The following is a 24,461-nucleotide window of genomic DNA, read 5'->3' as shown; positions in this document are numbered from 1 at the left end:
CAGGATATTACCACGTGTGGAAAGATGATCAAATTGCGTGTTTGGCCAGGCTGGGTGTGGCAGGGAGGTGCAGGTGTTGCTTGCCCACCACCACCCCAGCTGGACTGTGTGTGCTGGGGAAGTGCAAGGTCCTGCCTGGGTGCCTACCACCACAGCTGGACTATGTGTGTGTGTGTGTGTGTGTGTGTGTGTGTGTGTGTGTTGGGGAGGTGCAAGGGTTGGTGCCCTGCCGCCCTGCAAGTGTTTATCATGATGTTATATCACGGCCCCCCCTCACGCTATGTTTACTGCACCTCCTGGCCTGGCCAGCCACACCCTGTTACCGAAGTCCTCCTCCCTAAACCTTCCTTTCCATCCACACCTCGGCTTCCATCCACGCCTACACTTCGACCATCCACATCCATATCCTACATTCCCATTCAACTGCTTCCTGGCACTACCAGTCCTCTCCAACCTTCCCTTACTATCCCAGGGCTGCCTGTCTCCTCCCACACACACACACACACCCACACCGTCGTCCACACCCCATTCCTCCAGGGGGAAGAGCCGTCGACATCTTGGGTTATCAGACCTCGGGCTGGCTTCATCCGCGTCCCGCTGACACCCGGCGATCTCGGCTGGTAAGGCACGTCCTGATGCCAGCTACAGATGGCCCCCCAACACTCCCTAGGGAACGGTTCGAACACACACACCTTCCTGGGAACGTTGTATCGCGCTTTCCTTGTGTTGGGGGAACGTGCGAACATCTTTCTAACGTTAAATGAACGTGTAGATATTGGGAGAATGTCTCTCAATATCCACTGTGTTGGGTGGGGAACGTGCGGTAATACATGAGGTAAGGGTGTGAAGATCGTGCCAGCTTCTGAGGGATGTCCCAAAATTTCACAGATGTCATCTCTTTAACGGCTGAGGCAGACCGCGTAGCTGGACTTCCATCTGAGTCCGGATATTGTTTTGCTTCTGTTGGGCTGTAAATGGCTGGATGATAAGGGTGTGGACCCTCACATCCCTTGCCTTGTGGTGCCTTGCCAACAACACCAGTTAAAGTAATTGTTAGAATATGTCAGAGGGAAGGACACAAGCGTCAATGGAGTATATAGATATCATTGGATACACAAACGAGAGACTACACAAGACCACGCAGACCCACTCGGCCGAGCGAGGTGTATTCTGGTCTTCACACGACTGAAAAAGATGTAGTCTCCTTGAAAAGCAATAGAGGAAAAGGATAGCAAAGCAAAGTCTCTCTCTCTCTCTCTCTCTCTCTCTCTCTCTCTCTCTCTCTCTCTCTCTCTCTCTCTCTCTCTCTCTCTCTCTCTCTCTCTCTCTCTCTCTCTCGCCACCCATCGGCAACACGCCGGACGGGAGACACGCAGAAGAAATATCTTGTAGAACTAAAATGTCCGAGGGGAAATCTTTATAGGAAAGTCGTCAGATTATTAAGAGTGAATGTGAATATGACGTAGATCACTCCTCCGGAGACGTGCCACGTAAAGGACCCCTGATTTGTGAGAGAGAGAGAGAGAGAGAGAGAGAGAGAGAGAGAGAGAGAGAGAGAGAGAGAGAGAGAGAGAGAGAGAGAGAGAGAGAGAGGTGAGGTTTTTTTTCCCTCCACAAACAACTGTGTGTGTGTGAGGCTGGAGGATCGGGTGTTGGAAGCCGTCACCTAGTACCTCTTGGCTGTGTCTCCTGCTGGCGTGATGAAGGCCCGAACCTAATACGGGAGAGGAAGAAATAGTGAGCTACAGATGTAACTAGGCTAATAAGCCCACCCTGACGACGTTATTACCCACAGCTGGCAGGGTTAACCAGACAGTGAGGTGAGGTGAGCCTGAACCCCTGCCAGCACAGAGGGCCCCTACACCCATCCCAGGAGCCCACACCCCTGCCAAGAGATACTGTGGACCTAAGCATCATTTCTGGAGAGTACGACATCTGGAAAACGCAGTTGGCAATCTCCCACAGCGAATAATGGTAATAAGTCATTATTTCCAGACCCCAGGGACACCATCACTGCCCCGCCCCCACCCTGCTGCATCCACGAAGCCTCCTCACGAGGGGAGAGCGCGTGTGGACCTGGTGGCGGGCCCTCGTCGGGGAAAAGGATAGCACTAGTAGTGGGCCATTACTGGGAGGGGGGGCCGCAGACGAGGAAGGCGCCACTGCACGGGAGAATCATCGATAAAAATCAAAACTTGCCTCACGCCGACAAGTAGATGCAGGGGAGTTCCGGCGCGCGGCCTGCCCTGCCTTGCCCTGGTCGCCCTCATCAACAAATCCACGACTGCCGACCCGGGAGCAGCTCGTTCATACCCACCAAGTGCGACTTGATCTTATCTTTTATGCCACATATATCAAGGCGCACTCTGTTATTTTTCCCAACTCGACCTATTCAATGTGGCCACACGTACAGACCAGGAATGTAAAAGACATGGCTTTCCTAGAAGATACAATTCTTGCCAGTGTAGGGCTTTGGTCTGTATGGGGGAGACTGGGCGGGTAGGGTGAAGCGGATACTTGCTTAACATTCGTCCATTTCTTTTCTTTGTGTGTGTGAGGTTAACAGACACCGGGTTTATGATGGCGTCCAGTAGTCTCGTACGCATATTTCACACTCAACTCTCTCTCTCTCTCTCTCTCTCTCTCTCTCTCTCTCTCTCTCTCTCTCTCTCTCTCTCTCTCTCTCTCTCTCTCTCTCTCTCTCTCTCTCTCTCTCTCCATGTCCTCGTTATTCCGGTCGGCTTACTGGGGGATTCATGTCGTGAGTCAGTGTACGGTGCAGTCCCGAGTCCCTCAGTCACTTACTCTCATTTACATTCTGCTTCGTTTACACTCTGGCATCCTTACCGTTGCCTTCCCTACAGCAGTGGCTTGTGTTCCCGGGGGGTTCATTCCATGTCCCTGGCCCTCCCAGGACGTCCTACCACCAGTGCTTGATGCCTCGATCCTTCCAGGACGTCCCATGCCCAAGGTCTTCCCAGGTCGTTCCATACCTCGACCCTCCTAGGTCGTCCCACCACCAGCGTCCCAAGTCTCCGACCCTCCGAGGCCGTTCCACCACCAGTGTCCCCAAGTCCCCGACCCTCCTAGGTCGTCCAACCACCAGCGTCCCAAGTCCCCGACCCTCCTAGGTCGTCCCACCACCAGCGTCCCCAAGTCCCCGACCCTCCTTGGTCGTCCCACCACCAGTGTCCCCATGTCCCCGACCCTCCTAAGTCGTCCCACCGCCAGCGTCCCCAAGTCCCCGACCCTCCTAAGTCGTCCCACCGCCAGCGTCCCCAAGTCCCCGACCCTCCTAAGTCGTCCCACCACCAGCGTCCCCAAGTCCCCGACCCTCCTAGGTCGTCCCACCACCAGCGTCCCAAGTCCTCGACCCTTCCAGGTTGTACCCACACCACCTACTTCCCCAAGTCTTCGACCCTCCTAGGTCGTCCCACCACCAGCGTCCCCAAGTCCCCGACCCTCCTAAGTCGTCCCACCACCAGCGTCCCAAGTCCTCGACCCTTCCAGGTCGTACCCACACCACCTGCTTCTCCGTGCCAGAAATTTTCTAAAGTTACCTTCCCGTTTTTTTTTTTTTTCATTCAGAAGAAAAACTCGATTACGGACGCTGGCCCCATATCTGGCCATTTCCCTCCGTTCCGCCACATCTAGATCAGGACCAAGGTTTGTCCTCTCCACTGCCATGATAACACATTCGAATCTCCATATTATTATTATTATCATTATTATTATTATTACTACTACTACTACTACTATTATTATTATTATTATTATTATCATTATTAGAGACTGAAGGTCCCACATTACGGAAGTCCATCTTTGCTTTACACTATATTTCGTATCTTCTCTCTCACCTAATTCTTCTTCCCCTTCTCCCCACTACGCCTCCCAATCTCTCCTCCTCCTCCTCCTCCCCACCCTTCCCTTTCCTCTCTCACCTCCCCATCATCACCACCACCCCTTCCCGTCATCCCAGCCAGCAGTCAGTAGTCCCCTCCCCAGCACCTGACTCCCCCAGCCTCCTCGCCGCGCCTCACATCTTACCCCGGAGGCCCGTCAGAGGGCGAGCGTGATCGACCATTGTAAAAGCCAGGCGGGATTATAGGTCGTTGTAGCTGTTGCTTTACCTCCCCTGCCCGCGACGTGGCTGGCTGCCTTCTGTGCCACCAGCCGCCGCTCTGCTCTGTACCACCAGCCGTCGCTGTGCTCTCTACCACCAGCCGCCGCTCTGCTCTCTACCACCAGCCGTCGCTCTGCTCTGTTCCACCAGCTGCGCTACCCTGTACCACATAACACTCTGCTCTGTACTACCTCCCGTTCTGCCGTACACCACATACCGCTCTGCTCTGTACCACCAGCTGACACTCTGCTCTATACCACCAGCCGCCGCTCTGCTCTGTATCCGTATCAGCCACTCTCGTCTCTCCCAGCAGCCACTGGTATGCTCTGTACATGTCGTCGCTCTGCTCTGTACCAGCCGCTCTTTTCTCTACCGCTAGCTGCCGCTCTGCTCTGTATAAGCTGCAGCTGCTCTGCTCTACACAAGCAGTAGCAGCTCTGCTCTACACAAGCAGTAGCAGCTCTGCTCTGTACCAGCAGGAGCCATTCTGCTCTGCCGCACTACCCAGCTTCCCCCGTCTTCCCAACCCCAACCTTTCTCTCTGCTATACTTCCGGCCTGCCGCTCCACACTGCTCCAGCCTGCTGCCATTTCCACCTCCTTCCCCGCCTCCTTCGTTCCACCCACCACCACTGCTCCTCCGCTGACCCACTCCACCAGTGATCCATCACTCCCTCCCTCCCAGCCAACCACCACCACCCACCCCCTGACCATATCTCTTGAAGGCCTGGTCCGTGGTGTCCCTGGCTGGCCAAGGGCTGTTGCACCCGGCCAGACCCACCCCTGAGTCAGGGGGTTGGGGGAGGGAAGGCAGGGCCCATCCATCACGTTAACGAAGGCCAGACCTCAGCCACCACCGCCACCACGTCCCCTGCCACCACCACCACCACCACCGCCACCCCACATTACCCTGCTGTCTCGCCTCTGTCACCCTCCTTGCACGTGAGTCGTCCCGTTACCTTGTACCTGCACGAAGGTTCCGTCACGTCATGCAGGCCGCCACCAGCCCGTCACATGTGGCCGGCCACCAGACCGTCACATGCTGCAAGCCATCATTCCGTCACATCTTGCGAGCCATCAGACCGTCACGTCTTGCTGCTTACCTGCCCGTCACATCTTGCTAGCGACCGGAGCCATAACTTCCAGGCACCTGTCACAACTGACCAGCCCTGTGGCTTGTCCCGTTATCATCATCTTCGTATATTGGACAGAATCTGATCACGATCACGTCCCGTCACCCCACAGCTCGTCCCGTCACCCTCCACCAGCCGGCCGGCTCGTCCCGTCCCCACAACCAGCCGACCGGCTCGTCCCGTCACCCTCCACCACCCGGCCGGCTCGTCCCGCCACCCTCCACCAGTTGGCTGGCTCGTCCTATCACCCTCCACTAGCTGGCCGGCTCGTCCCGTCACCCTTCACCAGCCGGCCGGCTCGTCTCGTCACCCTCCACTAGCCGGCCGGCTCGTCCCGTCAGCCGGCTCGTCTCGTCACCCTCCACTAGCCGGCCGGCTCGTCCCGCCACCCTTCACCAGCTGGCCGGTTCGTCCCGCCACCCTTCACCAGCTGGCCGGCTCGTCCCGTCACCCTCCACCAGCCGGCCGGCTCGTTCCGTCACCCTCAACCAGTCAGCCGGCTCGTCCCGTCAACCCCACGACCCTCTCTTCCCCTTCTGTAGCTTGCTGTTAGTCCCAGATCCCGTCAGTACAAGGGGCTCCAGTGTACGTAGACCTATCGTGGGTGAGTGAGGTACTACCTCACTCATCGTTACTCACTCACTCACTTACCCGTCCCTCCCTTGGTGAGTGAGAGCACAAGCTGACGAAGGAGAGCGCTCATTGTCTCCATGTCTCTCCTCCTCCCGGAGGCATCCTGACACCCACCCACACCGGCCAGGCTGACATCCGTCCACCAGTCCCTCGATGCTGACTGCACACTGGCCGCCAGGTTGACACCCGTCCACCAGTCCCTCGGTGCTGACCCTACACTGGCCACCAGGCTGACACCCGTCCACCAGTCCCTCGGTGCTGACCCTACACTGGCCACCAGGCTGATATCTGTCCACCCGTCCCTCCTTGCTCACCCCACACTGGCCAGGCTGACACTAGGTCATGTGTTGGAGGTCACAAGGGTGCAGTCTGGTCCTCTTAGACACCAGCTGTACACCACACCAATACAACATACACCAGCTGTACACTGCCACAAACACAAACTGTAAACCACCACCACTACCACAGACACCAGCTGTACACTACCACAGACACAAACTGTACACCACCACCAATACCACAGACACCAGCTGTACACCACCACTACAACAGACATCAGCTGTACACTACCACAGACACCAGCTGTAACTACCACTACAACATACACCAGCTGTACACTACCACTACAACATACACCAGCTGTACACTACCACTACAACATACACCAGCTGTACACTACTACTACAACAGACCACCACAGCAGACAACCACTAGGGACACCACCACCACAGACAACCACTAGGGACACCACCACCACCATCACCACCACAGACAACCACTAGGGACACCACCACCACAGACAACCACTAGGGACACCACCACCACAGACAACCACTAGGGACACCACCACCACAGACAACCACTAGGGACACCACCACCACAGACAACCACTAGGGACACCACCACCACAGACAACCACTAGGGACACCACCACCACAGACAACCACTAGGGACACCACCACCACAGACAACCACTAGGGACACCACCACCACAGACAACCACTAGGGACACCACCACCACCACCACCACCACCACAGACAACCACTAGGGACACCACCACCACAGACAACCACTAGGGACACCACCACCACAGACAACCACTAGGGACACCACCACCACAGACAACCACAAGGGACACCACCACCACAGACAACCACTAGGGACACCACCACCACAGACAACCACTAGGGACACCACCACCACAGACAACCACTAGGGACACCACATCATGCAAATGAGGATTTGGCGGGTGGCTACGGGCGAGGGGGAACTATTGATTTGTTTGCTTGTTTGAGGTTTAAATTCTCGTAGAGGACTTGGGTGAATACAAAATATTTTGGCTTCGATTTGTGTGTATGTGTGTTTGCATGCTGGCTGTTTACGTCTGTATGTATGTATGTATATGAATGTATACATATTTTATATATATATATATATATATATATATATATATATATATATATATATATATATATATATATATATATATATATATATATATATATATATGTGGAGAGGGGAAGGTCTGTAGTCTGGCAAGAGGTGAGTTAGTTATCATTCGTTGATGACACAGCGCTGGTGGTAGATTCGCGTGAGAAACTGCATAAATTGGTGTCTAAGATTGGGCGAGTGTGTGAAAAGAGGACGTTGAGGGTAAATATGAATAAAAGCAAGATTATTAGGTCTGGCACTGGAGGGAGTCGGGTTAGTTGGGGAGTGAGCTTGAATGGAGAAAACATGGAGGAGGTGAAGTGTTTGAGATACCTGAGAATGGATATGGCAGCGAATGGAACCAGGGAAACTGATGTAAGTCATCAGGTGGGTGAGGGGGCGAAGGTTCTGGGAGTATTGAGGAATGTGGGGAAAGAGAGGCCAGGATCAGGGAGGGCGAAAATGGATATGTTTGAAGGCATAGTAGTAGTAGCATCGATGTTGTGTAGATGTGTGGATGAGATTGTACGGAAAGGGGTGAATGCGTTGGAATTGGAATGTCTGAGGACAATATGTGGTGTGAGGAGGGTTGATCGAGTAGGATATTATGGGGTAAGGGAAAGGTGTGGTAATGGTTCAAAGAGCTGAAGACATAATTTGGACGTATGGAGAAAATGAGTGAGGAGATGATGACAGATAGGACCTGTGTGTCAGAAGTGAAGGGAACAAGGAGAAAGGCGAGACCAAATTCGAAAATGAAGGATGGAGTGAAAAACGTTTTTCAGTGCTTGAGGCTTAGACATACATGAGGGTATAAGGTGTACATGGTATGAAGTGGAGCGATATGGTATACAGGGGGTGACGTGCTGTCAGTGAACTGGACCAGAGCATATGAAAGAGCTGGGGTAGATCACGGAAAATCTGTCGAGACTGGTTGTGGACAAGGAGCTGTGGTATTGGTGCATTACATATTACTGCTGGAAAATGGATGAGAGCAACTGAGACTATTTCTTCGTCTGTTCTTGAAGCAGCAAACAAGCACTGTATATATATATATATATATATATATATATATATATATATATATATATATATATATATATATATATATATATATATGATATTTATCAATGTATATAAGTGTGTAGTGGAGTGGGGAGGGTACACTAGATAGAGGGCGGGCAGTACACTACATCACCAGGAATGGCCCCATTACGTATGGCCATGTTGGCCCACAACGCATGATGTTGGCACCACAAGTAATATCATGTGCCACCCTCCCTGTTCCTCACGGTTCTGCTGCTCCCCACACTACCCTCACCCTACCCTGCCACTGCTGCCACCCTCCCTCACTGCCTGCTGCAGCTGTCAACTCCCCTGTTATTCTGTTGCTGCCGCTGTCACCGTCCCTATTACTCTCCCCCGCTGCCTTTGTCAACAGCCCTGCCACCCGTCTGCTGCCGCTGTCAACACCCCCTGCCGCCCGTCTGCTGCCACTGTCATCACCCCTGCCGCCCGCCTACTGCTGCTGTCAACACCCCCTGCCTCCCATCTGCTGCCGTCCTCAACGACCCTTTCCCCTCCTGCCGCTCTTGACGCCTTTGCCGCCCGCTGCTGCCGCTCTCAGCACCCCTGCCACTTGTCTTTTGCCACTGTCAACGCCCCTGCCACTTTCAACGCTGCCTCCCGCACCCCGCCGCAGCAGCCGTGAACGGCCTGGTCGCCGCGCCATATCGGCATTCCGAAATCTGATTTCGCGTCTAGCCAAAGCCAATTACCGAAAGGCCGTCTGCAACCACTCCAAGATGGATGGGGGGCCGCTGGGGACGTGCTGGGGGAGCCTGATGCCCCTGGGGTGAGAGGGGTGACATGACCTGAGAAGAGAGAAAGAGAGGGAGAGTACCTTTGGAGAGCGAGAGAGAGGCAGCTAGCTACAGTGAGAGAGAGAGAGAGAGAGAGAGAGAGAGAGAGAGAGAGAGAGAGAGATAGAGAGAGAGAGAGAGAGAGAGTAGGTGAGCCAGTACTTGTGGAGAGCGCGAGGCAGCCACGGGAGCATGAGAGAGAGAGGGGGGAGGAGGGGGAGGATGGGGGTAGAGGATCGTGCCTGGGGTAGAAGTGGCTGTGATCAGTGTGGCACCTGGCTTGGTCCTCAGGCACACCTGGCACCCCCTACCCCATCTCTCTCTCTCTCTCTCTCTCTCTCTCTCTCTCTCTCTCTCTCTCTCTCTCTCTCTCTCTCTCTCTTTCTCTTGTTGGTGGTTCATACTGCTCTTGTTTGGGGCTCCTGCTGTTGTTGTTGGAGGCTCCTGAGTTGTTGGATGCACCCGTCGCTGTTGTTGGAGGCTTCTGCTGCTACTGTTGTTAGGGGCTTCTGCTGCTGTTGTCGGGGGCTTCTGCTGCTGTTGTTAGGGGCTTCTGCTGCTGTTGTTGGGGGCTTCTGCTGCTGTTGTTAGGGGCTTCTGCTGCTACTGTTGTTGGAGTTTACATTTTCCTCTGCTGCTGCTGCTGCTGTTGGTTGCTTCTGCTACAAGTGGGGTATGGTGATACCGCTGCTGGGGGACTGCTGTTGCCGCTGGGGCCTACTGTTACTGGGGGCTCCAGCTGCATGGTGGAGGCTCGGCCAGTTGCCGCAGGTGTGGGGGCGGGCGGGGGTGGCGCTGGCCTTATGGGGGTTGAAGGGTGTCAGCAGGAGGGGGGGAGAGCGAGTCATAATGAGCATTCCGAGGAGCAGGTGTCTTGGGGCAGCGGCAGGTCCAGGACACCTCCTCAACCCTGCCAGGGCACGACTCTGGGAGGGAGACAGGGCGGGGCCACGGGGCGGGGGAGGACGGTAGGCGGGGGCGACTTAAAGGCCTGAGGGTGGGCGACACAGCTGGCGAGAGAGGCGTGAGGGGTGAGAGCGTTGGGATGATGTTTTGTTTGTAGAGTGTCGGGGGCAGCCGGGCGGGCCGGGATGGAGGGTCCGGAGGCCGGGGCCAGGGGCACCCGCGGGGCCCCAGCAACCTGAGTAGCCAGCCGGTGACGGCGCTCTGGGAGGCCGCAGCTGTCGCCACACTATCTGAAGTGCCTCCTGACGGTGGAGGTGCCTCCTGTCGGGGCAGACCGTGGTGGTGGTGGTGGAGGCCTCCTGATGGTGAAGATGGAGGGCTCCCTGCCAGGGCTGGTGATGGTGCTGGTGGTAAGGGCCTCCTTGCCAGGGCAGACGGTGGTGGTAAGGGCCTCCTTGCCAGGGCAGACGGTGGTGGTAGTAGGGGTTCTTCTGAGGGTAGACGTGGGATGCCTCCCGCCAGGGTTGACAATGGTGGTGGTGGTGGTGGTTGGGGCCCTCCTACCAGGGGTGACATTGGTGTTGGGGGCCTCCTGCTGTGGCTGACGGTGATAGTAGGGGCCTTCTGCAGGGGCTACAGGAAGGGGAAGGGATCTCTTGGGCCTGACAGTGATGACAGGGTCTTCCTGCCGAGATGACGGTAGTGGAGGGGCCAAGTGCTGGGACTGACGATGATGGTGAGGGGCCTTCTGCCGGGGTTGACAGTGATGGTGAAGTGCCCCCTGAAATTAATGTTTGGGGCCTCCTATAGGGCTGACTGTGGTAAGGAGGGTCTTCTGCCGTGGCTTACGGTGGCGGTGGGGGCCTCCTGCCAGTGCTGACGGTGGTAAGGGGTGCCTTTCGTGTGCACATGACCCGAATTCTGTTATAGTGTTCGTGGGAGGGGCGTACGTGATCTTTGTTTTGATGTGTTCTTGGGAATCGTGTACTTTCATCGTGTCTACTTCCCAGTGAACTTGTCCGTTATCACATGTACGTGATTCCCTGATTTTCTTGTACTTAACCAACCGGGAGTGAGTCCTCGATGTACTTGTCCGTGGGATCTGAGTGTATTTGCGATTATCGTGCCAGGCTGTCCCGTACATTAGCGTCCGTATCCGTGTACGTATACGGGTTGACGAGAGGGACGGGTCCGTGTGCTGGTAACGGGGACAGTGTCCTTGTCCGTGGCCGCACATGGGGTCGTAAACCAGGCGTTACGACCGAGGCTGGTGCCGCAATTTCCGCCGCTGGTCACAGCCCAGTATGGTGGCAGGATCTGCCGCTATGCCATCACCTCTGCCCCTGCCGCCACCACGCCCCGCCTCTCTTCACAGCCCAGTATGGCGGCTGGACCTGCTGCTGTGCCATCACTGTTACCGCCGACACCACGCCCCGCCGCCGCACACGGCCCAGTAATGCCGCTGTGCCATTACCAGTGCCGCCACCACCACGCCCCCCGTCGCCGCTCTGACCTTACCACTAACCCTACCTAACTTGTCAGCAGGTGCGGCACACCTGGCCACCTCCTCCTCCTCCTCCTCCACCATCACAGACAACGACCGTATCACCAACTGTATAAACCCACCTCCACCACAGACAACGACCTTATCTCTCCAACAGCATAAGCCATCCACCTGCATCACCCTCTCCAACAACAGTTGTTAAGAGCACCTCCAACATCATCCCCACCATTAACCTCTCCCTCCTCCATCATCGGCTGGAAATAAGACGCCCACGGTGAAGAACACTGTCACATCCAGGTACCAGTAAGAGGTGTGGGGCGCCCGTCCTTGTAGCAGGGTGTGGGGCGCCATGAGCGGTGGCATCAGCCGGAGGGGGGTGGTGTGTATCGTCATAAAGGCGTCAGGACCCGTGTAAGAATGTCACCAGCGGGGGGGCCGCGCCATTACATCCACCCTCCTGGGTGGCCCACCACCCCTCCTCTATCTTTATGATCCCCCCACCACCACCTCACCACATTCCCTCCCTCCCTCCTACTCATCCCCAACCACCACCACTCCCTCCCAACCCCCGCACGTACACACATGCACACACGCACACGAGACGTGGGGTGGTGGTTAGCATTACTGACCATGCCCAGGGACGGCCGGAGCCGCATGGGTCGGGATTCTAGGCGTATCAGCCAGCCCAGGTGGTCATCGTCCCCATATGGTTGGTCGATGACATGGGTACCTAGCTTAGGTTGGTGTGTGTGTGTGTGTGTGTGTGTGTGTGTGTGTGTGTGTGTGTGTGTGTGTGTGTGTGCGCGCATGCATACTGAGGAATAAAGACATGTTACATACATACATGGTTAAGAGACCTAAAGGGTGTAAAATTGCGTGTTTTGATAGACAACGTAGAACGCTACAGTTTCACAACTGAGAATGTCGGCCCTCACCACATGTGCCATATCCTGTGCGACATTCTCCAGAAGACGCTAAAGTTAGCGTAGACTGGTACATATATACACACGAACAGCTTCCAAATAGAATGTTCTCGAGTGTGCATAGTAAACCAGTCGAAATGATAATCGAGTAACCTCCGGGACTAAAAATCTCTGTTCCTCAGTGGGACCTCCTTCTACCTCCGCTGTTTCTCTTTCTCATACTTCACGTGCGCTTTGAAGTCAGCAGACCAGGTACCATACCCAAACCCAGGGAGATCTTAACACCAACATGTGAAAAAGAGCAGTGGCCCGGCAGAGGCGGATAATCCTGGAAATATACGAATATAAAAGGAAGAGAGAAAAAAAGGACGTAAATGGTGGAAGATTAGGAGCTGCCTGCCGTATATGGACGGACCACCCCTCAGATCTGACCCTGTGTCCTATGTTCTAGGGATGTCAAGGAGGTTTTCTAGTGATGTTTTCTCCTGGGTCGAGTTTCCTGATGGTTTACCTGTGAGATGAACGAATCTGGAACCCAGCTTTATGGTGGAAGGCAGACACTTAAACACCAGTTTAGAATGAGGTTAATCCATCCCTTTTGTATATTGCTGAAGAACAACGCACGGGAGCAGCTCGGACGGGAGAGCAATTGTGTCACCTGTTCTCGTTGTGAGCGAACACACCAAGTAACAAGAGTGTCTCCATAGTATGCAGCTCACGGGTCAGTACATAGGAACGACAGACAACAGGGTTAGGTGGGGCGGCCTCGTTGACTTAAGTCTAGGATGTCTGAGCGGAAATCTGGAAATCTGATTGGAAGATTTCTTGGAACTTAAACGTGGTTGAAACAAGAGAGAAGAAATCCTACCCACCGAACTTCATGCTCTGTCCCACCCTCGTCTGCACTCCAGTACGACGGTAGTTGCGTATGATAGCCCTTGAAAAGGGGTTCAGACGAGAGGCCAGGCCGTCAGCTACGAAGGGTCGTGCTCTCAAGTCGTACCGCCACACTCCACGGGTCGTGCCCTCAAGTCGTACCGCCACACTCCGCGGGTCGTGCTGTCGTGTGTGTGTGCGTGGCGGCGACACACAAACAGACGGAAAACAAGCGACTATCACATTTTTCGAAGTCCAGACAAGGATGTTGGAGTCTACTAGCATGGGCCCCTGTTAGTGTAGGAGACCGCAAGGGGCATTCCATACCCCTCTGGGAAAAGATGACAACCCCCTACCCCCAACTCCTGAACTGGCTCAAAGAAGAGAGGAAAACAAAAGGGGAAGAAAATACAGTCCAGCAGCGTGTATTTAATACAGTCCAGCAGAGTGTATTTAATCTAGTCCTGCAGCGTGTATTTAATACAGTCCTGCAGAGTGTATTTAATACAGTCCAGCAGAGTGTATTTAATCTAGTCCTGCAGCGTGTATTCAATACAGTCCTGCAGCTTGTCTTTAAAACCACTCGGACTGTATTCTTATAGCGAGCGGAAGAGGGAGATAAATCATAATGCAGACCCGGTGGACATGTACAGGACAAGCCTGGTGGCAACCCGACACTGGAAAATGACGCTGTGTTGTTCCAGCGACACACACACACACACACACACACACACACACACACCAGAATACATATCCTCCAGTTCCCGGCCGGACACAAGCCCATCAGGCTGTACCCTAGTTTGGTAGCGTCGTACACACACACACACACACACAAACCACCAGCCTTACCATCACCACAACCAGTGTGATTTCTTCTCCCCCTCATCTTCATAACCTGAAGTCATCACCAGCCCTGGTGATGTACACGTTACCGCTACAGTCACCAGTACACCTCTGGTGAGTGACCTTACCACCCTGCTGCTTGCCACTCCCCCCGACCACTGCCCTCCACCTTCGCTCTCTCCCTCTACTGTTGTCACATGTTCATTAACACTTTCACTGTCCACTTGTCACCACCAGCCTGCTGCCAGTCACCTGCCACCCGCCACACTTAGCCCTTCCACCAGTCAGACGCCACCCTTCCAGTCCTCACTACTACTACTTCTACCAGTCAAGTCTCGCTACCACAACTACCAGCGTCCCCTTTACCTTGAGTCGTCACCAACGCCAGCATGACTCGTCTTCTCTCACCGTCACGCCAGGGGTCAACAACTATTACCACACCCTCGCTACCTCGCCCTGTTAGAAGGTTGGCTCTGCTTGTCGGCCCTGAGAGAGCCCGAGGAGTGGGGGTTGGGGGGAGCCTCCAGTACTCTCCCTGGCTAGCACCAGCAGGGTAGGATTCTCCCTGGCAAGCACCAGCAAGGCAGGAGTCTCTCTGGGCAGCACCAGCAAGGCAGGAGTCTCTCTGGGCAGCACAAGCAGAGCAGGAGCCTCCCTGGCCAGCACTGCCCGTCATAAAAGCCTCACTAGCCAGTACCAGTATGGCAGAAGCCTCCCTGGCCAGCACCAGCAGGGCACAGGAGCGTCCTTGGCTAGCGCCAGCAGAGTAGGATTCTCCCTGACAAGTATCAGTAGTGCAGGAGCCTCCCTGGCCAGCACCAGCAGGGCAAAAGCCTCCCTGGCCGCCTCACCTCATTAGCGCACAAGTTGTTGGTGTCGGCAGCTGCACCTGTCTGGCCTGAGCGTGGGCCATAGCCCCTCCCCTACCTCAACACTAACCTGGGCCAGCAGCCTGGTGTGCGACATGCACCGTGTGGAGAGGTGTTGTCCTCACCCCAGCGGCAGGTGGAGGAGCAGCACTCACCACCCCAGGCGGCAGAGGCTGGCGGAGGGGAGGGCAGGCAGGCAGGCAGGCAGGCAGGGAGCAGGGCGGTGACGGCAGGTGATTACGCCAATTAGTGTGGCGGGTGCGCTCTCCAGGCCCCGTAATAACTCCCCTCCACGCCCCACCCCACCCGATATCACACGCCCACTCCGTCAACACACCCACGCCCACTCTACCAACACATCGTATCTGCCCTGCCTGTGCACCCACGCCCACTTGGTCAACACGCCCATGAGTACTCCATCGAGACGTTTACATCCACTGTACACCCATGCCCCCTTAGGCCACCATTGGAGCAATCCGCCTATTGAAGCGCCCATGACCATCCTACACCCACGCTGCCCCTGCTGTTGGCCACCGTCCCACCCTTCTCCCTCCCCTTTACAGCTGGGGTGAACATGACCCACAGCACTGCCACATGATCAGGTCTTCTGCGCGCCCTCACACACTCATTTCCTTCTCTCATCTCCCTCGTCCTCGCATACACTCCCCATCACCATGATGCCGTGATCTCCCTTTGCAGCCGTCGCTGGTTCCATCGGCGTGGCCTCACAAGACGTATTACCTCTCACCCCACGTCTTCCCTCTTACCCCACGTCTTCTCTCTCACCCCACGTTTTTCCTCTCACCCCACGTCTTCCCTCTCACCCTACGTCTTCCCTCTTACCCCACGTCTTTCTTCTCACACCCTCTTCCTCATTCTTGCCCTCCCTTCCACCGTGGTTTTACCTCTCACTGGGTTCCCTTAATGTCACTCATAACTCCCTCCTTCTTCTTACTCTCCCTCACGGTCCATATTACTCTCTCCTCTCTGTCCCCTGCCCTCTGCTGGACACCAGGGGCCCGGGTCCGCTCACTCACAGACCAGACACCCAGCGTGTCCACTCACTTTATATTACCTTCCCCCACCTCCGCAGTTTATTATATCGGCCGCACCCAGTGTTTCATCATACCGTCCGCACCGCTCACCCCTCATTATACCACCCATGGCTCATGGTTTCTCATACAAGCCGTGAACCCTACCCCTCCCTACTGAGCGTCTTTGTACACCATGCAGCCCCACAGCCAATGGTTACTTACTTATCCAGCCTCTTATAATGACGCTTTACTGCTCTTGAGTACTCTTTCCTCATGCCTCACTATACCTCCCTCCCCCTCATAACTCGCTATGCTGCCTGCCCCCTCATGGCTCGCTATGCCGCGATCCCCTCATGGCTCGTTATACCACCTGCCCCTCATAACTCCATATACCCTCTTACCCTCCCACCCGTCCTCTCTCACCCTCATGCCTGGCCCTGGTGCAATGTCCGTCCCTCATGAGTGCCTGTACCTCCCTCACTAACACCGCCTCCATGGCTCATTACAGCACCCACCCCCATGGTTCATTATATGATGTGCTCCGCCCTCATTATAAGCTTCACACAAATATATTCCCACCGTGTCCCCTCCTGCTAAAACGCGGCCTTAATGAGATGACGCGCACACATCCTCCCCACCCGCCATTCCTCTTGTTATCGCTTCTCTCTACATATGATCGGCCTATTCCTCTCTTCTCTCTCTCTCTCTCTCTCTCTCTCTCTCTCTCTCTCTCTCTCTCTCTCTCTCTCTCTCTCTCTCTCTCTCTCATACTCGTGTTTATTCCTGCTTCCGTCTACTGCTGGCGTGGTCTGTGCATGGCCGTTTATTTTCCCGTGTCTCTCCCCGTCCATCCCGCTGTTTAGCCTTCTTTTACCCTCCCATCCTCTTTCCCTCGTCATATTCTTCCGCCTTACTTATCTACGTCCTTCCTGCAGCTTAATCCTGTCATTATCCCATCCTCTCTCTCTCTCTCTCTCTCTCTCTCTCTCTCTCTCTCTCTCTCTCTCTCTCTCTCTCTCTCTCTCTCTCTCTCTCTCTCTCCTAACCTTCTCATGTTCGCCTCTTGTTCGTCCTCATTTTCGCCCACGCCACTCACACCTTCGCCCTCACCTTCTTTCCCTCCCTCTCACCTCGGCTGGTCCGGCGCTCAAAATATCACCTTCCGTGTAAACTCGTGTGCTTCCTGTTTTGAGCGGCAGTCTCCGTTCCCCCACCCCACCCCAAGTTCCCTACGCGAACGGGCAGGTGGGGCTTTTAAAGGGGGTGTCGGTCGGTGTGTTGGTGTTATGACGTGTGGCTGTGGGTGAACACCAGGGGTTGGAGGTAGGGGGGCGGCGGGCAGAGGAGGGGTGGGATGGTGGTGTGGTGGGGGAGGGTGAGTGAGGAGGAACCCGTCGTGTCGCTCATTACCCGTAATGCAACACCTGAACCTCACATGATGGCCAGGAAACGCCCATGGCTGTGCACAATACGCCAGGGGGATAATGAAGGCACGTAGATTTAAAAAAAAAAAAAAAGTGCACATGCGGACGCACACAGGCCTGCTGACACGTACACAGACGTACACAGGGCAGCGGGGGCAGCTGACACTTCGCTCGCTACCACCACCACGCACGCGGGACCCCAGCCCTGGGCCACACACCGGCACACACCACACAGTATCTCACACACTCCTGAACCCCATGAACGCCACTGAATCACACCCTCTACCCCCAAAAATTCTTCACTAATGGCACGTCCGTGTTAGTTAACGTCGTAGGCATTAGTAGTTATCAAAAATACACGGGGCGGAGGCCCCGATAATCGTGAAAATGTCGGGGAAATGCTGGATGTGGTTTAAGCCCCTCTGGTCGGCGGCCCGGTTCGTGGTTACAGAGGAGCGCACCGGCGGCCGTCACAAAGGCACAGAAACCATAATGTCAGGCTTGGCGCGCGCCGTTGTGGCTCGGAGGTGGCCGGAGGCGTGTGCGAGACATGGCAGGCGAGCGGCGACGCCTCTCCGCAGACAACACGCGTTCCAACACATTTCGAACGCTCGCCAGAGAACTTCAGCCGCCACTGCATCAGCTTCATGTGGCCATATATTATTCAGAGTCACTCTTTTTTTTTTTTCCTACCCCCACCAAGATGCGGGCGGTGGATGGCATACATTAGCCAGCACTACTACAGGAGAGGGGGCCGCCACCCACCCGAGGCTGTCTCGCCTGCAGGTGAGCGAAAGCTTGAGGAGTGCCACCCACAGCCCACGGTTAATCTGAAACTCCACATCCTTCTCACGGCGGGCGAGGGTCGTAAGGGCGTCACGCTTACATAAATCACTTAAGACTCGCGCCTTTCTAGCCCTAGGAGGGTGAGCAGCAGCGGGCCGGACACACACACACAGGCGGGCCGACCCAGATGACTCGCCCCGTCCCGTAGCGAGCAGGCAGGCCAGGGGTGGAGGGGGACGCCCAGCAGGGGAGGGGGACAGAGGACGGGCGGGCGGGCGGACGGGCGGGCAGGGAAGGTTCAAGGGGACTGTTAGAGCGGGGCACGCCTTGTGCCTGGCCGGGGCGCCCTCCCGACTCCTCCTCACCACCACCTCCACCACCAGCAGGTCGGCAGGTGTAGGTAATCAGCTGTGGTATCCAGACAGCTGAAGCTCCTCACCTCACACTGTAAGAAACGCCATGTTAAATATATATCACCTCGGCGAAGCCAAGATATTAGCCTTACGGACGACAGTAAGGGCAGTCACTCATGTGCAGGGGGGGTTTGAGGATTAGCGGGGCAATGGGAGATAACCACTGGAACCCGCCGTTTAAAATCAACGGGTAACCGCGCCTCAGACGGCAGCTCTCTTAAGTAGAGGTCGAGGTGGGGGCTAGGCAGCAGCCGGCTGCTGAGGGTCAGATATCAGGCTAGATTGCCGCAGCTCCGGGCCCGGGCGTGCTTGGGGCCCAGGCACGAATTTATTGTTGGGGAAATTTTTTTTTGACGTTAACTGGACGCGGGGTTCACCCTGAGAGAGAGAGAGAGAGAGAGAGAGAGAGAGAGAGAGAGAGAGAGAGAGAGAGAGAGAGAGATCTTTTTAAGACGGATGTTATTTAATGGCTGGATGATAAGAAAGGTTATCAACAAACAGATACACATGTAAGTGGATGCTCTCCCTCTCTCATGGCCGCACACGGGCCACGGGTCCCGTACATGAGGTCACGCACGTACACGTCAGTCATGTGACGAGCGTCACTCTCGCCTTCACAATCATTCCTGTCTCTCATAATATTACGGTCGTGGAGGTACAACTTACCTTAATGGTTCCCGTCTGTACGTAGATGTCAGGATACGGGTCCTTGTCTGGGTTGTAATCAAGTCCCGGTGGAGGTGCGAGCTGGGTGATGATGGGGTCCTCCACACCCGCACTCAGGTAGCCTGGTGGGGGACCGATCCTGAAGCCCCGGCCCTTCACCCACAGCTTGAACTTGGAGGTCTCGTTATCTACGTAATCCCCGCGGAGGATCTGCAGGATGCGTTGGTATTTGTTCCGCGTTATGGTCTTGGTCTTGGCCGAGTCACCGTAAGTCTGGAGGACCCAAGGCTGGTACGTCTCGTACATGCCAAGGCGGGAGAGCTTCGTGGGTGGAGGTCGGATCTCCCCTTTGAAGTCTGTCCCCCTCATGTCTGGGAGCTCGGGGCCGCCTTCCGGTGTTAGCATAAGGCCCGCGGTGCGACGGTCCCGCTTCCGAGGGGAGCGCTCCTGTACCTGTACCTGGTGGACCATCTTGGCAGTGGTGGGCGGCTCCGCGGCTGACACTGGGCGAGACCTGCTCTCTACAGGCCACCAAGGACTCGAGAATATATTGACAGAATCACTCAAGTTCCCCAAGTTACCCGTGTATTTTATATTGTACTGGGGATCCACCTTGTCAACTGTAGCGTCCCTTTTCCCCTAAACTAGTCACTGAATGGCCTCCTGACTTACCCAGAGTTCACTTAAGAATAATCTCTCACCGTAGACTGAGGTCAGTCCAAGAGCTTGACGAGTCCTGTTTCTCTCTAAGCTTTCATTGGCAACAAGCGACACTTGGCGGTCCTTGGGCAGGAGGGCAGTGCACCCCCACTGGGGGTGGGAGCAAGGGTCTTCCTCAGCCTGGCGAGGCAGGGCGGTCGGGAACAGACCTACACTCGGATCAACAGGTTCACTCACATATTGTTTCACTCTACCATTCATTTGTACTGACTCGCCACGATTCTTTGTATATATATTGTATCTAGAGTATGGTTCACTTGCTGTTATTTGATATTTCTTATATTCTACGCAAAATGACACAGTACATAAGCAGCTAATGTCTTGCCAAAATTGACTCTCTGCGAGTAGACCACAAAAAATTCAAGTGATCATGGCTAAACACTGACACATGTAATCACAATAAACTAAAAAGTTGAGACAAATCACTCGCGGGTGCGCGGCGAACGGAGGCAGCGCCGGGCCGAGCCTGTGACAGTGACTGAGCCAGCGAGCGAACATACCCTGACGTCCTCTCTCTCCGGCCGCCAACCACCGTCTGCCTGGCTCCCTCCCACCCACCCACCCTGCCTGCCTTGCCTGCCTGCCTGCCCGGCTGGCTGGCTGGCTGGCTGGTGCTACCTCACCGTGTCTACGGTTCACGACGGTCACCGCGCGGACCATCATCGGTCGCCACTCGAGGCACGAGGGCAGTTGCTCTCTCCTTGACTCCTCGAGCTTGACGCTACGATTAAAGAGCGCAGCGGTGCGATCTTCTGAGCACGACAGTACCATGCGTAAGATGGCCTGTCCTGTGACACTGAGATCCCAGGGGGTCAGGTTTAAGGCCGGGACATTATACCCAAAGGACGTCCCGTTTTGCCCAACTGTTTCGTATCACAGCCAGAGGCGACATATACCGAAGTATCTATCATAGTGTAAGTCAGGGAGGTGGTGACGTTGGTGGTAGTGGGAGCCGGGGGGAGGAGGGGAATCTCTTAGCTGGCGAGGAATAATGAGTGTGACAGTCCCGAGCCACAGTGCCGGGCGTGTGGTGGGGCGGGGGAGGCTGGGACGCTGCCTCACCACCTGTGTCTGCTGACGTGACAAGCACGACTCAGACCATGCTGCCCCCACTCTCTATATTGTACCTCCACCCGTACTGCCCCAGTTGTACATAGTACCTCCCGCTATGCTTTCCCAGTCTGTGTACTGTACCTCTTGCCACGATCCTTGACTCAGTACACTATACCTCCTGCCATGATGCCCTACTCTGTATAGTGTACATCCTCCCATGCTGCCTCACACTGTATATTGTACGTCCTGCCAGACAAGGAAGCCAGCAGACTCCTGTATCTAGACAAGGAGGACAAGAGAATCCGTGTCTGGACGAGGAGGACAGTAGAATCCGTGTTTGGACAAGGAGGCCAAAGAACTCCATCTCCAGGCAAGGTGGCTAGTGGACTCAGTGTCAAAACAAGGATGCCTTTGGCTTCCTTTTTTTGAGAGGTAGTCCACTGGTCTCCTTGTCAATGACACGGTGTCCATCGGTCTCCTCGTCTGGAGACGCAGTCCATTCGCTTACTTGTTTGGAGACGCGAGTCCATTGGCCTGCTTGTCTGGAGACGGAGTCCATTGGACTGCTTGTCTGGAGATAGAGACCGTTGGCCTTCTCGTCCGGAGACAGAGTTCATAGACCTCTTTGTTTGGAGACAGAGCCATTGACCTTCTCGTTTGGAGACAGTCTCTTGGACTCTGTTTACAGACTGAACCATTGGGCGCCTTGTTTGGAGATGGATTCCGCTGCCTCCTTGTATAGAGATGGAGACCACTTAAGAAGGAGTCCAGTGGCCTCCTAGTTTAAAGACAAGAGTCCAGTGCCTCTTCCTCTGATGACGGAGCTGAGTGGCCTTTCTTGTCTGAATCGGAGTCTAGTGGCCTCCTTATCTGGACACGGACTCCATTAGCCTTCTTGTCTTGAGACGTAATTCATTGGCGTCCTTGTCTGGCCATGGAGTCCATTGGCCTCCTTGTCTGGCCACGGAGTCCACTGGACTCCTTGTCCAGAGACGGAGTTCAGTGGCCTCCTTGTTTAGAGACGGAATCCATTGGCCTCCATGTCTGAACATGGAGTTCACTGATCTCCTTGTCTAAACAAGGAGTCCTGTGTCCTCCTAGTCAAGAGACGGGGTCTATTTGCCTCCTTGTCTGGAGACGGAGGCCAGTGGTTTCCTTATATAGCGATGGAATCCACTGGTCTCTTCCCGTGAGAGCGAAGTCCACTGGCTTCCTTGTCTGGAGACAGAGTTTAGTGTCCTTGTTTGGATACGGTGTCCATGGACCTCCATGTCTGGACACAGAGTCAATTGGCCTCCTTCTCTGGAGATCGAGTATGATAGCCACCTTGTCTTGAGATGTGGTCCAGTGGCTTCCTTTTCCGGAGACGTACTTCAGAGGTCTGCTTGTCAGGAGACTGAGTTCAGTAGTGTCCTTGTATGGGGACGGAATCCAAGGGCCTTTTCTGGACACAGTCCAAACGCCTCCTTGTCTGGAGACGTAGTCTATTGGCCTCCTTTTATGGAATTGAAGTCTATTAGTTTCCTTGTCAGGACATAGAGTCCAGTGGCCCCTTTGTCTGGACACGAAGTCTAATAGCCTCCTTCTCTGGACACCGAGTTCATTAGCACCTCTATCTAGTGGCTTCCTTGTTTGGAAACGGAGTCCACTCGCCTCCCTTTCTGGAAATGAAGTCCAGTGGCCTCCTTGTCCAGAGACGGAATCCATTTTCCTCCTTGTCTGGACACGGAGTCCATTGGTTTACTATTTCTGGACATGTAGTCTGTTGGCTACCTATGTGGACGTGGAGTCTGCTGGCCTACTTGTTTGGACACGGAATCCATTGGCTTTCTTGTCTGGCTACGGGCTGTGTTCGGTTCAGATCAGTTAGGTTAGGTTAGGTTGGATCAGGTTAGGTTTTCAGTTAGGTTAGGTTGGGTTGGGTTTGGGTAGGTTAAGTTAGGTTATGTTATGTTAGATTAGGTTAGGGTTAGATTAGGTTAGGTTTTCAATTAGGTTAGTTTAAGTTTTCAGTTAGGCTAGGTTAGGTTAGGTTGGATTAGGTTAGGTTTTCAGTTAGGTTAGGTTAGATTGGGTTAGGTTTTCAGTTAGGTTGGATTAGGTTAGATTTCAGTTAGGTTAGGACGTATACCATTGCTCACCAAAGAAATCTTTATTTGGCGGAAGCTATAATTACCGGGAAAATAACCGAGACAGTCATTATAGAAGCACAGGAAATTTCCGTCAACAATGGTTGTATTACTAAATACCACATTGACAGTAAGACGAATATCTGCTACATCGCTCACGTTTAATCGTCTCGTCTGTTAATGCGATTCTGTTGAGCCAATTTCTATTAATCATAACACATTAGGTAAGTGCTATAAGAGCATATTGATTTATAGAAAACCTCCGACGTAATCCCATTTTCTATGGTGTACGGCTAGGGGGTCGTCTGGAGAGATGTTGAATATAACAGTCACTCCCTCAGAATGTGGTTGTAATTGCTGTCAAGGACAGAATATGTCTGTATGATCACATGTCGTTTCAGTCTTGGTTTATCATAGAAAAACATACTTGTAAAACAGTGTTTAGTTGACATACGTCGGTATGGTAAGAAAGATTTTGAAACATCTGACTCCGTATTGTTAAGGACTAAGAAAACTCATTTCCCGACGTATAATTCTTCATAATGAACTCATATGGCGCAGATACATGACCCGTTAGGAAATATAAAGTCCAGAACGAAAGATACATGTAGAGAAAAAAGGTATCCAACTCATTTCACTGGATTGAGGCAACGCTTTGCAAGACAGTAAAGCCTCGCTCCTGCTTCGAGGTGGCTGACGTGCGGGATCATTATGGAGTTCGAAGCCAAAGGTGACTGTGTTTGTGGTTCCTGGGTCCATTTGTTGGGTTGTAACGGTGAGTGTCAGTAACGCAACAAGGGCTCCGGGAAGTAGTGGTGGAGCCTTCACGGAACTAGAGAAGAGGTAAGATACTGGTCACAGAGACACCGGGGTAAATACTAGGCTACTGAGGCAAGTTGGTGACGACTGCTCGTTGGCCTGGGGGCTGCCAGCTGGCTTTGCGTTCTCGGCTCCGAGTTGACTGTTATATCCATAAACAATACTCTTATTTATGGCTAGGTTTATTATGCAATATTTGGAGATTAGTGACAGTGACCATTGTTGAATAGCTCGTCAACAGTAGGTGTACTTGGAGGTTTTGACTATTATTTTAGTTGCCATGGTAAGAAAATATAGAAAACCGATGTACTCAG

At 54.2% G+C, this 24,461-nt stretch overlaps 2 protein-coding genes across 3 annotated transcripts in view; one reads left to right on the top strand and one right to left on the bottom strand.

Annotated features, from left to right (window-relative positions):
• Positions 1-19,565, bottom strand: part of LOC139758833 (uncharacterized) — a 295,796-nt gene extending 276,231 nt beyond the window's left edge. Inside the window, exon 1 of the mRNA XM_071680680.1 lies at positions 19,427-19,565. The gene's annotated coding sequence lies outside the window, so the exon portion shown is untranslated. The remainder of the gene's footprint in view (positions 1-19,426) is intronic.
• The window catches only part of LOC139758835 (reticulon-4-interacting protein 1 homolog, mitochondrial-like), a 399,554-nt gene that overhangs the window by 286,804 nt on the left and 88,289 nt on the right, over positions 1-24,461 (top strand). The window contains exon 1 of one of the 2 annotated variants that reach the window (XM_071680685.1): positions 24,108-24,171. The exons of the other annotated variant lie outside the window; for it this stretch is intronic. The gene's annotated coding sequence lies outside the window, so the exon portion shown is untranslated. Of the gene's footprint in view, positions 1-24,107; positions 24,172-24,461 lie in introns of those variants that run through there. 2 annotated transcript variants of the gene reach the window in all.

This window comes from Panulirus ornatus, chromosome 31 (genome assembly GCF_036320965.1).
Source record: "Panulirus ornatus isolate Po-2019 chromosome 31, ASM3632096v1, whole genome shotgun sequence".
Classification (NCBI taxonomy): Eukaryota; Metazoa; Arthropoda; class Malacostraca; order Decapoda; family Palinuridae; genus Panulirus; species Panulirus ornatus.
This window is presented reverse-complemented; position numbering and strand designations above follow the sequence as displayed.